At 37.7% G+C, this 13,355-nt stretch overlaps 1 protein-coding gene across 2 annotated transcripts in view; it reads right to left on the bottom strand.

Annotated features, from left to right (window-relative positions):
- The window catches only part of TRPC6 (transient receptor potential cation channel subfamily C member 6), a 79,283-nt gene that overhangs the window by 65,482 nt on the left and 446 nt on the right, over positions 1 to 13,355 (bottom strand). The gene's annotated exons all lie outside the window — the stretch shown is intronic.

Genomic DNA, 13,355 nt, shown 5'->3' with positions numbered 1-13,355 from the left:
ATAAAGTACTTGGTATCATGACCTCAGTGACACTTTTAGTGAAAACAGAATTGGTGGCAAGTCACTCACGCAATTCCATCAGGAAAAGATCATTTGCCTTTCTCAGACCTGACATGCAATGGTGATTCCATTACATGGTACAATGTAAAAGAGAGATATGATCTGATTTGATAGATCAGAGACATAAAATTAGACCTTTAACAGTTACTGCTACTTCATAATTGCAGAATATTTTCCTGTGACATTTGTAAAATTTAAAGAATCTCCTCCACCCCCCACCACTCAACAGAGATTATAAAGCCCTGGCCTCCACTGAACACCATGTTACCTCTGATCCCACAGAATAGAAGAAATCCATGAGCTAGTTAGCATATGTGACAATAACATTAGCAGTTGTTGCTCTCCAGTTAGGTAATAATAATAGAACACAGAGAGGCTTTCACAATTACTTAACTAAGACTGTTATTATAGCTAAAATGAAATCAAGGAGTTTATTTTCACAGGGGAAAATTAAAGTTTCAGAATATACAGAGAAAACCTTGAGACCCTTATCTTCAAGAAAAAAAAACATAAGAAACAGGTAGAAGAATGGTTCTGACTTGCTGATATTTTTCTGGCAGGTAGCAGTTGTGGACTGAGATTTCTGTTCTTCCTGAGTTGAAACACGTCTTGCAACTTGGTCTTTGATACCCCACAAATGTACCTTACCACTAAATAATTCCCTATGGTGAAATATAGACATGAGAAATCTTCCTAAGCGGTATTTATTCAAACTGACACATAAGCACAGAATTAGGAGCACTGACATTCAAATACAAGGTAAATACCAACCAAAACCAATTTTCACATAGTTCTCCTTACTAGTAAATTATACGGTTTTCCAACATACCCCAGAGAAGAACTATAATTTAATTAAAACTTTTTTTAGTTACATAGTGTTAAGTGATAAAGAATGATGATTTTAACATCCAGAGAATTGAGTGAACCAAAGCAGAATAACAATGCACAGCATTTTTTACAATAAAATTGCATGTACACTAGCAGAGTTAAGACCCATCCAACAGTAGTTCTTTGGAAGGAAACTTTTCTGCTGGAGAAATACACTAAACCAGGGAAAAAATGAGAATCAAAGTGGCCTTTTCATTTATTTGGTGGTGAATACAGGTTCTGAACATCAAAAACTTTCATATGGAATTCTTCTTGCTTGTCTAACTGTCTAACTTCACTTATCAGATTTTAACCAAATACATTAAAATGAAGCAGAGAAGGGGAAGCTCTGTTACTTGAATCTAAAATTTCATGGTGTAGAGAAGAAAGCATTCATATGGTTGTTTTGTAACTCCAAATGAAACGCACCCCTTTGCATCAGCTCCACAGTACAATTGCCTATATTTTCCTACTGAAAGGAGACAGAATTGTAGTTTCGGTCACAATTGCTTTGCCTGAGCTGGTCTCTTGAGAGAACATCATCAGCCGAACACAAACAAGCACATACACCCTAAATACTGCTGAGTGCCAAGGGAGTCGAGTCACGTACACATTGAGGGGAAGAGTACAGCAGAGAGCTGAGACTGTCCTCTATACAACATCCGAGGGGGAATTCAAAAGCAGTTAACATTGAACTGACTCATGTATGATTTATGGTGGCTTCAACAAGCCACATGTAAACATTCCTACTTCAGACATAATGAAATACATCAAAAAGTAAAACGTGAATACTTCTGAGAACAACACTGTCAAGACTTATTTGGAAAAAAAAATTGAAATACTAATTTTTTTAACCATGAAAACAGATACAAAACCAACAACATTTTACGTGAACCGAAATTCCAAACTTAATCAGCTTTCTTTTTTACATAGGAGTTGGGAAATGGGAACACAGCCTTCATATATATTCTCTATCGGAAAAATGAAATTGTTCTGCTTTGCCAAGCCTATAAGGTAACAGAAGAAGGGGGAGGAAAAACACGACAAAACATGCACTTTCAGAGTTTTACTTAAAATTTTTGTTTACTTAGAAGTTGGGTTTTTTTCCTCATGATCCTCTTGTAAGTGTTATATTGTGTACTCTCTGGAGCAGCAGTAAGTGCAGAAGTGTGAAGAACAGAGAATCATACTCTCATGCAGCAGTAATATTCTGGAATATACAGTTAGTCTAGTCAACATATCATTTCTCTAGGTGCTGCATATGAAATGTGTCATGAAAATAGTTTCACTGCCTCTCTCCCCCCCCTCTGTGGCATCCAGCTCCAGTGCATAAGAATATACAGCAGCAGGTTCACATGGCTTTGCTTTTTTTGGAAATTACCTTGAATTTTTAGTAAACTGTGGTTTGATGACTGGGAGACAGGTGGAAAAAACAGCATTCATATTTTGTATGTCCCTAACTTTCTAAATTTGTTTTAAACATCCCTTCTAGTTAAAGCATTTTTAGCACCCTGCCTTTTTTTTTTTGTAAGTATTAAGCAGTCATAATTTGATATTTACTACCTCTTACATTCTCAGAACTGGTATTTTCAAGAACACAGAACAGCAATAGATGCTTTCTTGTTTTTTTCTACCATCTGTCTCAGTCTTGGACTCAGGGGTTACCAAGTAGAACAAGAAGTAAGGTGATCCTATCTTCAGGTAAGATAGTGATACCTATGAGTACATTCCACTAATGACTCATTGTCTATGTTCAGGAAAAATGTTTTAAGTACAGCAACATGAGAAAAGGCCCAATGAGCATTACAAAAAAATATGTTTACCTAGTACAAACAGGTGTATAATGTGATGATAAAGTTTCAATGATCTTGACTGCTTGCTGTCATCACACAGCAGAGCACTACAACCCCAGCAGATACAGAGGCAGGATCCCAGACTTGCATTACACACTGAAAGAGTTATCCCACACCCCTTACAAGCAGCAGAACTCCTTCTGAGTCTGGATGTGAGCTTCCAAAGATGGGCGCACTTGAATTTGTTGGCACCATTCAGCACTACAAATCTTGTTCCATGCTTCTTACCATAAAGAGGAGTCAGCTGTACTGTACCACTGCCCAGGGGCTGTCTGGTTGGAAATTCATATTTGGGGAAACATTTGCCCTCTCCCAGTACAATATTGATAGATTCAAAAGAACTATTCCAGATATAGAAATTATTCAGAAATTACATCTCACTCAGAAAAGACACTTTGTGGCTGCATCTGTCATGTAATTCTGATTTCCCAAAACAGCCCTCATGTCTCTAAATATGACTCTTATCTTTGCTGTCTTTCAGGCCTGAGGAAAAAACATTATGCTACCCCTCTGATTAGTAATGGGTAGGATCCTTCCTTAAACTCCACAGACAGTCACTAACCACCTTGAAAAAAAACAAAAATCTGTATACATGTAAATAATTTATCAATGGAAGAAAATAATTTTGTATGAACAGACAGGTCACCAAGACATTGAAAATTAAGACTTTTTTTCATTCCTGAACAGTAAATGTTCCCGTTTTCTATGCAAACTTAATGCAAATTTTATGCAACTAATGTTTTAAAATTTTAAATAATTGCAGAGCAAAATCTTGCTTACAGTTGAGGTACATTCTCAACTTCAACTTGTACTAGCCTGCATGCAGACTGCAGAAACATTAAATTAATGAAAGATGATGTCAACAAGCCATGTATGGATCTCAAGATGGGAGAATACAATCCGACATCACAGAATATTAGGAAACAGCCTTAATTGTAGGCAATTCTATTTTGACACAAAATTACATCACCACTGACATTATTACTTTGTTGATCACAACCAACTGGAAAATCAGGAAAGAATATCCAAAAGTTTACAAAATATTTTGTGATGCTTATGGAATCTACCATTATGATTTATTTCTTTCCAAAAAATCAGATCCAATACTTTTGCAAATTGTAAATAAAGCTTTTAGTAAAAATGGAACACTATGCATTGTTTGGCTCAAATTTGAATTTAAATTAGAAACAAAATTACTTTTGTCAAAAGATAAAGCCATCCAGGTCTACATATATATCACATTCTTCTTCCTGCCTTTGCTTGCTAATGCAGTACAGAAGACTACCCGATTAACACACAAAGTATTCCTCTTAACTCTCTTCTCTCAAAAAAAATGTAAGTCCAAATGTTGTATAGTTCAGTAGTCAAAGGTCAGAAAATCCATCTATATAAATACATATCTGTCAGAATTTAACCCTGATCAAATAAATACATGTTGATTTTCACTGTATATTTCTCATTTTCATAGTCCTTAAATAGATCATCTTCCTTATATAACTTATCAATCATTGAGTTACACTACAACAGAAACAGTGAAAGATAGCACAAAATATACATTCAGGGATATGAAGACTGAGGATAACATTCTCCACAGGCATATGGACATGAATTCCACTGAAGTTAGCACCAGAGCATCTGGATGTTGAGTGATATAGATTTGCCATTCATTTGCCTTCTACAATATTTTATTCACCTGTATGATTCACCTAGTCCTGAAAGAGATCTGACAGATCTCCCAAGCCCCTTCAGGGTTTGTCCCTTCTGTGTAATAGAGAAGAAGCCCAGACCACAAGGTCAGGTTGGATGTTATTTTTCAGACAAATCTCTTGGCATCTCCTACATTTGCTGCCACTCCTGCCTCATGAGTAGCAATCTTTAACTAAAAGTCTGAAGACCACTTCTGAGATAAAGGCAGGCACCAGCAAGATTTCTACTTTCCAACTGCAAATACTGTGGTTAAATCAAAAGTAAAAGAAAATTGTAAAGTTCCTGACATTTTTACTAAAATATAAAGGATTTGAAAACAAACCATGGATGTATGTGGAGTTTCTGTCAATCCTAGTATGCTTTATTCACGATATGGAATATCCAGAACCTGATCTAGAAGTTCAAACTCATGAAATGAGGAACTGGTGAACTTAGGAATATGAAGCAATCAGGAGCATACATCACCAATAACAGAAGTGCTCCTAAGTTCCTGCATCTTCCTGCACACATGCATGCATGCTGTCCTTGGGGTGAAACCTGGACATGCACCATCCCTCCTACCCACCAGTCAAGTTTCAATGAAAAGGAAATACAGACAGGAATTTCACCATAACCTCCTGAAACTCCTGCAGTGAGTGTCTCTATTTCCACTCCTTCTTGACATGTACCTCCACGCCTTTTCTGACCCTCTGGAGATATCAATACCTGTATGCAGGGAGTAAAAACTCTTGTCATGGACAGAGGTTGAAAAAGGCACACACACACCCAGCAGTACTGCCAGCAGCATCTTCTTCATTCATCCATGGAGTTGTGTCACAAATCCTGCATGAAACCAGATAATCCACAAAGGAAATTTCTTCCCTTTAAGGTATTATTAGTGCTCTCACTGATAACTAGTGTAATTTTTGCTGTTTTTTGGATTTGATGTAAAATCAGTAACATAGAAACCTATGAAGTCATGAAAGATCCTCAGACAGCTTTGTAGGACAAGAGGCATCAGCCTTGCTGTCTCTGTAGATGCCTACCTAGAGTTTCTCTTCCTGTTAGGCATTAAATGCTGTTGTTAATTCTGGGTGGAAGTGGTTGTGGGGTAAGAAATCCCAGTGTGTATTTTATATGTCAACTTGTTAGGTATTGTATTTTATTATACAAAGCAGTGATAAAATTTCACTATCACATCATTTGCTGTTTACCAACCTATGTGTCACATCAGATGAGCTAAATGATTTAAACCTCTAAAATTCCCTTCTGAAGAAACATGGAGAACATTAACTTCTACAGCTTTGTACCATGGGCAGCATTCATTCTGCAGACCTTCTGGAGATATTGCTATTGCTGACTTTTTTGTTAGCAGTGCCCTACAAAATGTTTCAAATAACACAGACTGCATCTTCAGAAACATAAGTCCCTCGCCCCTCCTAATTTTTGGTAGTTTTATTTGTTTCTTAGACGTCAGTTCATTTTTAACTAAGACCTGGATTATCCATGGCACTAAGCTATCTGCGTGGCAGGAGTTGCAAGTTAAAATGTATTTCTGTCTCAAGTTCTGCTGTTCTATGTGGGACAGATGCAGGAGCCCACCGCTAAGTGATCAGACATATCAGTCACTGTCCCCAGAACAAGCCACCACTCATAAGTGGGCTTCTGCTACATGTCACTGGGACGTGGGCACATCGGGAAGGGAAGGCACTTTCCCACACCACAATTAGCACAGAAATGCTAATTGTGACATTCACAGCTCATGCCTCAATGGCACAGACCTTCCAAGTTTCATGATACCAGTTTCCAAAGTATCTTCCCACAAGCTGCACCTCAGTTAAAACTATTTCCTAGATTCACACTGGTGGTACTGATGTTAAGTTCTCCTGTGATGTGCCAGGCACTGTAGAGGTGTTTGACTGATGCAATCCACGATTTAAAGCATTGCTGTTGTAAGAACTGCTCTCTGCTGCCAAGCACCCAGTAGCTGGAAAGCTGACAGCAGGACTGTGTGAAAAAAGTTCCAAGTATTGGGTTATTACCACTTGGCAGGCCTAAGACATGTACACATAGAGTAGGACTAACAAAGTTTACCAGTATGACTTGGCTATTCATTCTAAATAAGGGGAGAAAAATCATGACTAGAAAAACTGAAACGTAGACCACAGTCAAATATCTTACTGAAGAGAAAGAAAATGTAAATCAGAAGCGCAACAGGATAAATCCAGACTAGGTCAGGAGGAAAATCAGCACAACCAAGTGTCCACTAACACCAGTGTTGACAGCAGACAACAGGAGGCAACATATCAGCTCAGTAGTCCACCCCTTCAGTCTGCTGGGCACATACCTATTTGCTAGTTAAGCTGATCAACTTAAAAATACGTTTGAGGAGAAAACAAGATGGTTGTGGTTGCCAAGCCTTTCCAATGACTTCTCGGTCTCAGGCTAGTTACTGTGCAGCTCCAAGTCAGACACTGCCTTCTTGCATGTGGTGGGTCTCCATGTGTTATGGTGAAATCAAGATTCTCTCTCTTCAAAATAGCAATTCAACTGTATAGCAGTTTGCCCTGATTGGAAATATATGAGGTCCTCTGTGCAGTTCAGGGACTACAACTTGTCATGTGCACATCTGTTGGCATACAACACAGCGTCGAGTGCAGATCTGTTACAACACCTATCTGTGCACAAGGTCAGGAGGGGCTGCTGCTGCTGGGGGTCACTTACAACTGAGTCAGTTTGTAATTTGAACCTGCTGAAAGCCTGGGCCATCTAGGATAACTACCAGGACCATCAATAGACCAGGACTTAAATCAAAAGAATATGAGGTGCCACTTGTAAGAGATCCACTGTTTTTTTCAAAATTTGCATGGCCAGCAGATGCTGCGCCCAGGTCTGGAGTCCTCAGCACAAGAATGACTTGGACCTGTTAGAGCAGGTCCAGAGGAGGCCACGAAAATGATCAGCAGGCTGAAGCACCTCTGCTCCGAACACAGACTGAGAGTGAGGGTTGTTGAGCCTGAAGAAGAAGCAGCTCCAGGGAGACCTCATTGAGACCTTCCAGTACTTAAAGGGGGTTTATGAAAACAAGGGTACATGGTTTTTTACACATGCAGATAGGACAAGAGGGAATGGCTTTAAACTAAAACAGGAAAGATTTTAGATAAGCTGTTAGGAAGAAATTCTTTACTCAGAGAGCACTGGAACAGGCTGGCCAAAGAAGTTGTGGATGCCTCATGCCTGGAAGTATATGAGGCCAACCTGGTTGGGCCCTGTGCAACCTGATCTAGTGGGTGGAAGACGGGTTGGAACTAAATGATCTTTAAGGTCCCTTCCAACTCAAACCATTCTATGACTATGATTTTGTAACAGAGCACAAAGTTTCAGAAAAAGCCTCTGGACTGAATATTCTGCAAAATTGTTAGTGCCGCAGCAGCACCAGACCTTCTGTCTCTATTCTATTTTCTGTGCATCAACCATGATCTTTTGGTTCATGATCCTTCTTTCTACCTGCATAGTAAGGCCTCACAGATTCTAAATATTTTTTAAAATATCCTCAGTTCTTTAATCTCTTTGATAAGTTAAATACTGACATCAAAACCAGTATTTAATCAAGTTCTAAGGACAAAAAAGAACTCTAGTCATGTTATTCTGAGCTGGTAGTGGGCAAGATTCATTTTGTTTTTAATTAATAACAGTATTATGACTAAGAGCACTACTGAAGGAATGTTTGAGCAAAGAGGTGGGCGTCGCACTGCTTCATCATGATTTACTTTTACTATTATTATTACTACTATTTTTCATGTTTTATTTCATCATTGCAATTCCACATTAAAAAAGTGGCTCATCCACAATGAAGTTTTCATTCAGCAAATCCACATCTACAACACTGGCATTTTTTTCAGATCAGTAACTTGTTTTTAAATAAAAGGAAGCTACATTCAACTCTTGCAGAAAACAAGCTATCCACACTTCCCACATAGCTTTGAGAACACACCTAAAAATGACAATACTTGATATTTCACTTACTCAGGGCTCTTGTAGTAAATCTCACATTTCCTTCCTAGTGTCAAAGCCTGCTTCCCCCCCACCCCCAATACTGACAAATATTTATTTAAACATATTGGGCTGGAGGGGTACAATAGAGTCGTGTTGACAATTGTACTAATAGTACGAAAAACTGTAGTTGTATAGAAATGGATATAAAAAATAAACCCAGATTTCATTCAGTCATCTTCACATTACACTCCACAACTTATTCCGCTAAAAATAGTACACTTGCTTGCGTATTTGTCAGTGCTAAACAAATAATAACCATGCTACTGCAAGACAGAAATGTTAATCCATTCTGTAGAAAACTGCATGTCATTTAATTACCATTAAGTTTTTTGCCAACATTTAATTAACAAAACTTACATTTAAATACTGCTTATCAACGCAAATCCTTTAAGCCTTCCGTTGAGTAGACCCTGTGTGCGAGTGGCTACACTCACAAGTATGTGCACAAACATGTATGTAAGACTCATTGTATGCACTTTAAGTTTGAAGCTTTTTGCTATCTCATTGCCTGGACTGCATCACAGCTTGAAATATGAAACCAAGTTATAAAGAATTTCATGAATACAGTTTAACTGCCAAAATTTTCTTTTGTTCATGTTTACAAAGTTGGAAAGTCTAACACAGCTTGATGACGCAGACCCACCATGCCAAGTTGCCTTAATTTGGGGATACCAATAGTTGGCAGGAATTCTTCAAGTAGCCAGTTATTACAACCTTCAGCTTCTGTGGTGGCAAATACTACTGGGAGAGTGTTTGACAAAGAGCATGCTTGTTATTAACATTTACAGTGAAAAGTATCCCATATACATCCCACACATTTCTTAATCATTACCCCACCTTCCTCACGTAAACTTAAAAAATTACTTATATTTTCATGGAAATCTTCCAGTTTTATAAAATTAGGTCCCACAGGGAGGTGACTTTCATTTGTTCGGTAACTATGTAAGAGCTAGGGTATAAATAAACTTACAGATATATTGCAATGGTTCAAGAAAAAATTGATTCTGAAGTATTAGCATAGGAATGTTAGCATGTTCACATATTATAGCTGACCAAAGAGGTTCACTGTTAAATTAGTGAGTGTACATAGTGAACACAAAAGTGCCTAACAACCAAACCCAAGAAATCCCACAAGCCTTCACCAGAAATTAACATATGTGGGGAAAAAAGCCTAACTGAAATAAAGATATGCTTAACACTGAAAGCGAGGCATTCTCTTAATACTGGCAGGATATGCAAAGCAAACTAAAGGCTGCATTTTCTGGGCCTTGGAAATAATGGTGTTGTTCTTTTACTCAAGACCTCAGGGACTACATTCAGTCACTCAGAATATGAGAGATTCAGACATGAATTTTTTTTTCCAGTGCCCACTACGAAGTAGATCCATCCTAAATCATCCTAAATCATAGGAAAGTGCTCCATACACTAGGCTATAAAAGGAAATGAACCCCCTCCATATCAACTCTTTTACCTTTTTGATCTCAACAAAACTAGTACAGTATATTTTCAGAAGACATAACATCTCAGCAAAGAGACTGGCAATCTGAAACACAGCTGCCACATTGTACAGTACTCCCTGAAGAGATTATGTCTAATGAAGATTCTGGAAGATAATTTTACAGGTCATTTCAAGTAAGACAGTTGAGACTAGAGATAAAAATTATGCTGTCAATAGCAAACACTGTTATATTGCAGGCAGAAAAGAAATCTTAAAATATATTATTTAACAAAGAATGGGTCTTAAATGTACTAGGTTTGATAATGTCAAGAAACACTTCATCAGAAAACCACAAATGCTGAGGAATAATCTATGCCTCAAGACAGTTATGCACAACAGAATCTTTCTTCCCCTGTTTTCATCTGATAATTTGTGTGCCTCATTTACTTTACAACTGACATTTTAATACACAATTATCCCTCCTCACATGTAAAAGAAAACATTTATTTTTCACAATACAAAATACTTTAAAGTATAAATAAACAATATAAGCAGATGTCTGACTGAATTAGTGTCTTCTCACTAGCTTAATACACTAACAATCTGTTCTTCAATAACATTTGTTCAGTGGGGAAGTTTACACACAAGTGCTATCACTTTCAAATCCCATTGCACATCAGCACTAGGATTTGGGGTTAGACCTTAAAGTGTACTTTCCATTTTATTTTAAAACTTAAAATGGGGCTCTTTGCCAATGAAATACTTGCACAAGAGGGAAAAACAACATATCCACATTTTTGCATTTCAGGAGTCAATCTTCTGACATACAGGTTGCAATATGTTTTTTGATATATAAGTGGCAAGACTTGATGACAAGATGGAAGAGGACTATTAGAAAGAAAGTATTTCTTGCATATAATTTATAAAATATAATTATTAAATTCTTAAAAAGAATTCTACAGATTGCTCAAATTGTGATTTTCTTATCAAAGGTTCTGAATTCAAAAGAAAAGCAAGATTTTTCAGCACAAAATCCCATTAGAATTTTGTTTTGCACCATACCACAAATAAAGGTAAAAACCTTCTATCCACTGCTACAAGACAGTGTGACCCTACTTGGCACAGCTGATGAGGTCAAAGTACAGTCTTGAAGTCTTGTTTACAACAAGGTAGCAGCTACCTTGGACACAACAGAACTGTTCTCCAGAAAGAAGAGCTAAAACCACCAGAAATGGTTCCCTATAAATGGTTTGGATGTTTATTATTATCCAGCCACTATATCACTTAACAGCAGTCACAAAACAACATATGAAAAATATTTTCTACAAACAACACACCCAGTCAGCATTATCACTAAATCACCACTTGAGAAAAACTATTCCTTAGTATCAAACTACTTTTCAAGCAATAGTCACATACCATATTATACCAGTAAGCATGTTACCCTCTCAGTAACGTTTAAAAGGAGGTACGACTCAGCTTTTTTTGGACATCAGCTGTACTCTGCATTAATCACTGTAATAGTATCAGGAAATACTGGTAATTTGAGGATTTAAAAAAAAAGTAGATAAAAGTGTTATTACTGAACATAAATGATAAAGAGTAAAAAAAATTATATCCTAAACATTGCCCATCTGATTATATGTTTGACCTTATGAAGGCCACTAACAAAACTAATGTCTTCTGGTTGAAAAGACAGATCTGCAAAATGTACCTCAAATGTGATGTAGGTGGAATTTAGGTAGGAAAATTCAGAAACTATGCTTGGTAATCACTGTATCCTGGAGGAGCCTACTTACTCACTGCATTCATCCCTGCCAGCCAAGGAAGTCCTGGCAGTGGCCATATGTAGGCATTGTCTATGGATGTATGTGAAGTGGCTCTTTTCCATATCCAGAGAAACACGAAAGGACAGCTTCCCACACCTAATGTGCATGCAAAAAAAAAGCACTGCCTAATAAAGCACCCTTTTTAAGCAGTGATAATATAAATTTGAGAAGGGGCACATTTCTCAAATTAACACCCTCTATGCATATCAAGTAGCTTCTGTCTATTCTCTCAAAGACTGATGGAAACATCTTCTATCAGTGAGGGACTCCAGGGTACTGGACTTACCTGTACAACAGAAGCAGTCATCTAGGGCCCTGATATGATGTAGTCAGAGATAAATTCCTGTGTTTAGTGCTCCCCTTGTTCCATAGAGCAACTTGATTGGGATGTAGGCTTTCCTTTTGGCCACTGTGAGATGACGAGAGGCAAGCTCCACACTGGGAGTGTGCTGGACCAAGACCTTATACTCTTGAAGCTAAGACAGTAGCACCCCACAGAATTGTGGATTTTTTTTTAAGAGAAGTTTTGAAACGTGTATGCAAGATCTATCCTTTCACAGCTGCACAACCATTCTGAATGAGTAAATGGCAAAGGAACTTCAGAATTGCCATATTAGTTCAAAGCTGAAGTCTACTGGTGAGAACCAATCTCTGAACTAACGATCATAAGGTTTTTTTCTTCTGAAAGGATTCATTAAACAGGTGTGTTCATATATTTTGAGATGAGGTTTAAGTCCAATGTGCCATAATGTATACTGTTATAGCTACATGAGCATAGTGAATTAGTGATCCAAAAGACACTTAGGAATAGCAATAACAGTAGTGAATTCTGAAAACTCTGGTTGTTCTTAGCTGAGTTTATAAATATTCAAACACTGTGAGTGTTCCCAGTTTCATTGCTTTTATTCCTTGCCTATACCCAGGCAGTTGGTAAGTGGTTGGTAAGTTGCTCAAAGATAAAGCAGCAAATATTAGGAAAGACTGATAATAGAAATTTACCAGTTAAGCAACAAAATACAATTTTTACAAAGGAAAGTACACATCTTCTGGTAATCATCTGAGATTTTAGGACTCATCTTACACCGCTTAATATCCATTTTCCCCCTCTGTGGGATAGCTTCTCTTCAGAGGCATTAACAAGTGGTAATTACAGAAGTCATGCTAACCACACATAACCAGAAGGACACTATCAACACTGAACGTTAAGCGACCTGGATGCTAAAAAATTGTGGTTCATGGAACCTCTGTGATTTATGCTTATGTAATTTAGTTTTATTGGATATGTTCTTATGCCTTGCTTTAAATGATAAATACTTGGCAAAACTCACCCGCCAAAACTCTCATAATGAAATTATGTGAGGCTATATGACTTTGACGAAATGCAGTAATGAAAGGAGGACGGGTTTACGCATACGCTTGCAATGTGCGCTCTCTCAGTGGGAGCAACCGATTGCAGGAGGTAAAATTTCTGTAATTATATTAAAACGCACGGTATCTACTGGGTTTATGGACAACTGACGTCTCTCGCCCCACTCTCCACAGCTGAACCCAAGCCACCCTTCGCAT

The sequence above is a fragment of the Corapipo altera genome, unplaced genomic scaffold, assembly GCF_003945725.1.
Source record: "Corapipo altera isolate COAL_440 unplaced genomic scaffold, ASM394572v1 0, whole genome shotgun sequence".
In the NCBI taxonomy this organism is placed as follows: domain Eukaryota; kingdom Metazoa; phylum Chordata; class Aves; order Passeriformes; family Pipridae; genus Corapipo; species Corapipo altera.
The sequence above is the reverse complement of the archived record's forward strand: the minus strand, read 5'-3'. Positions and strand labels throughout refer to the sequence as shown.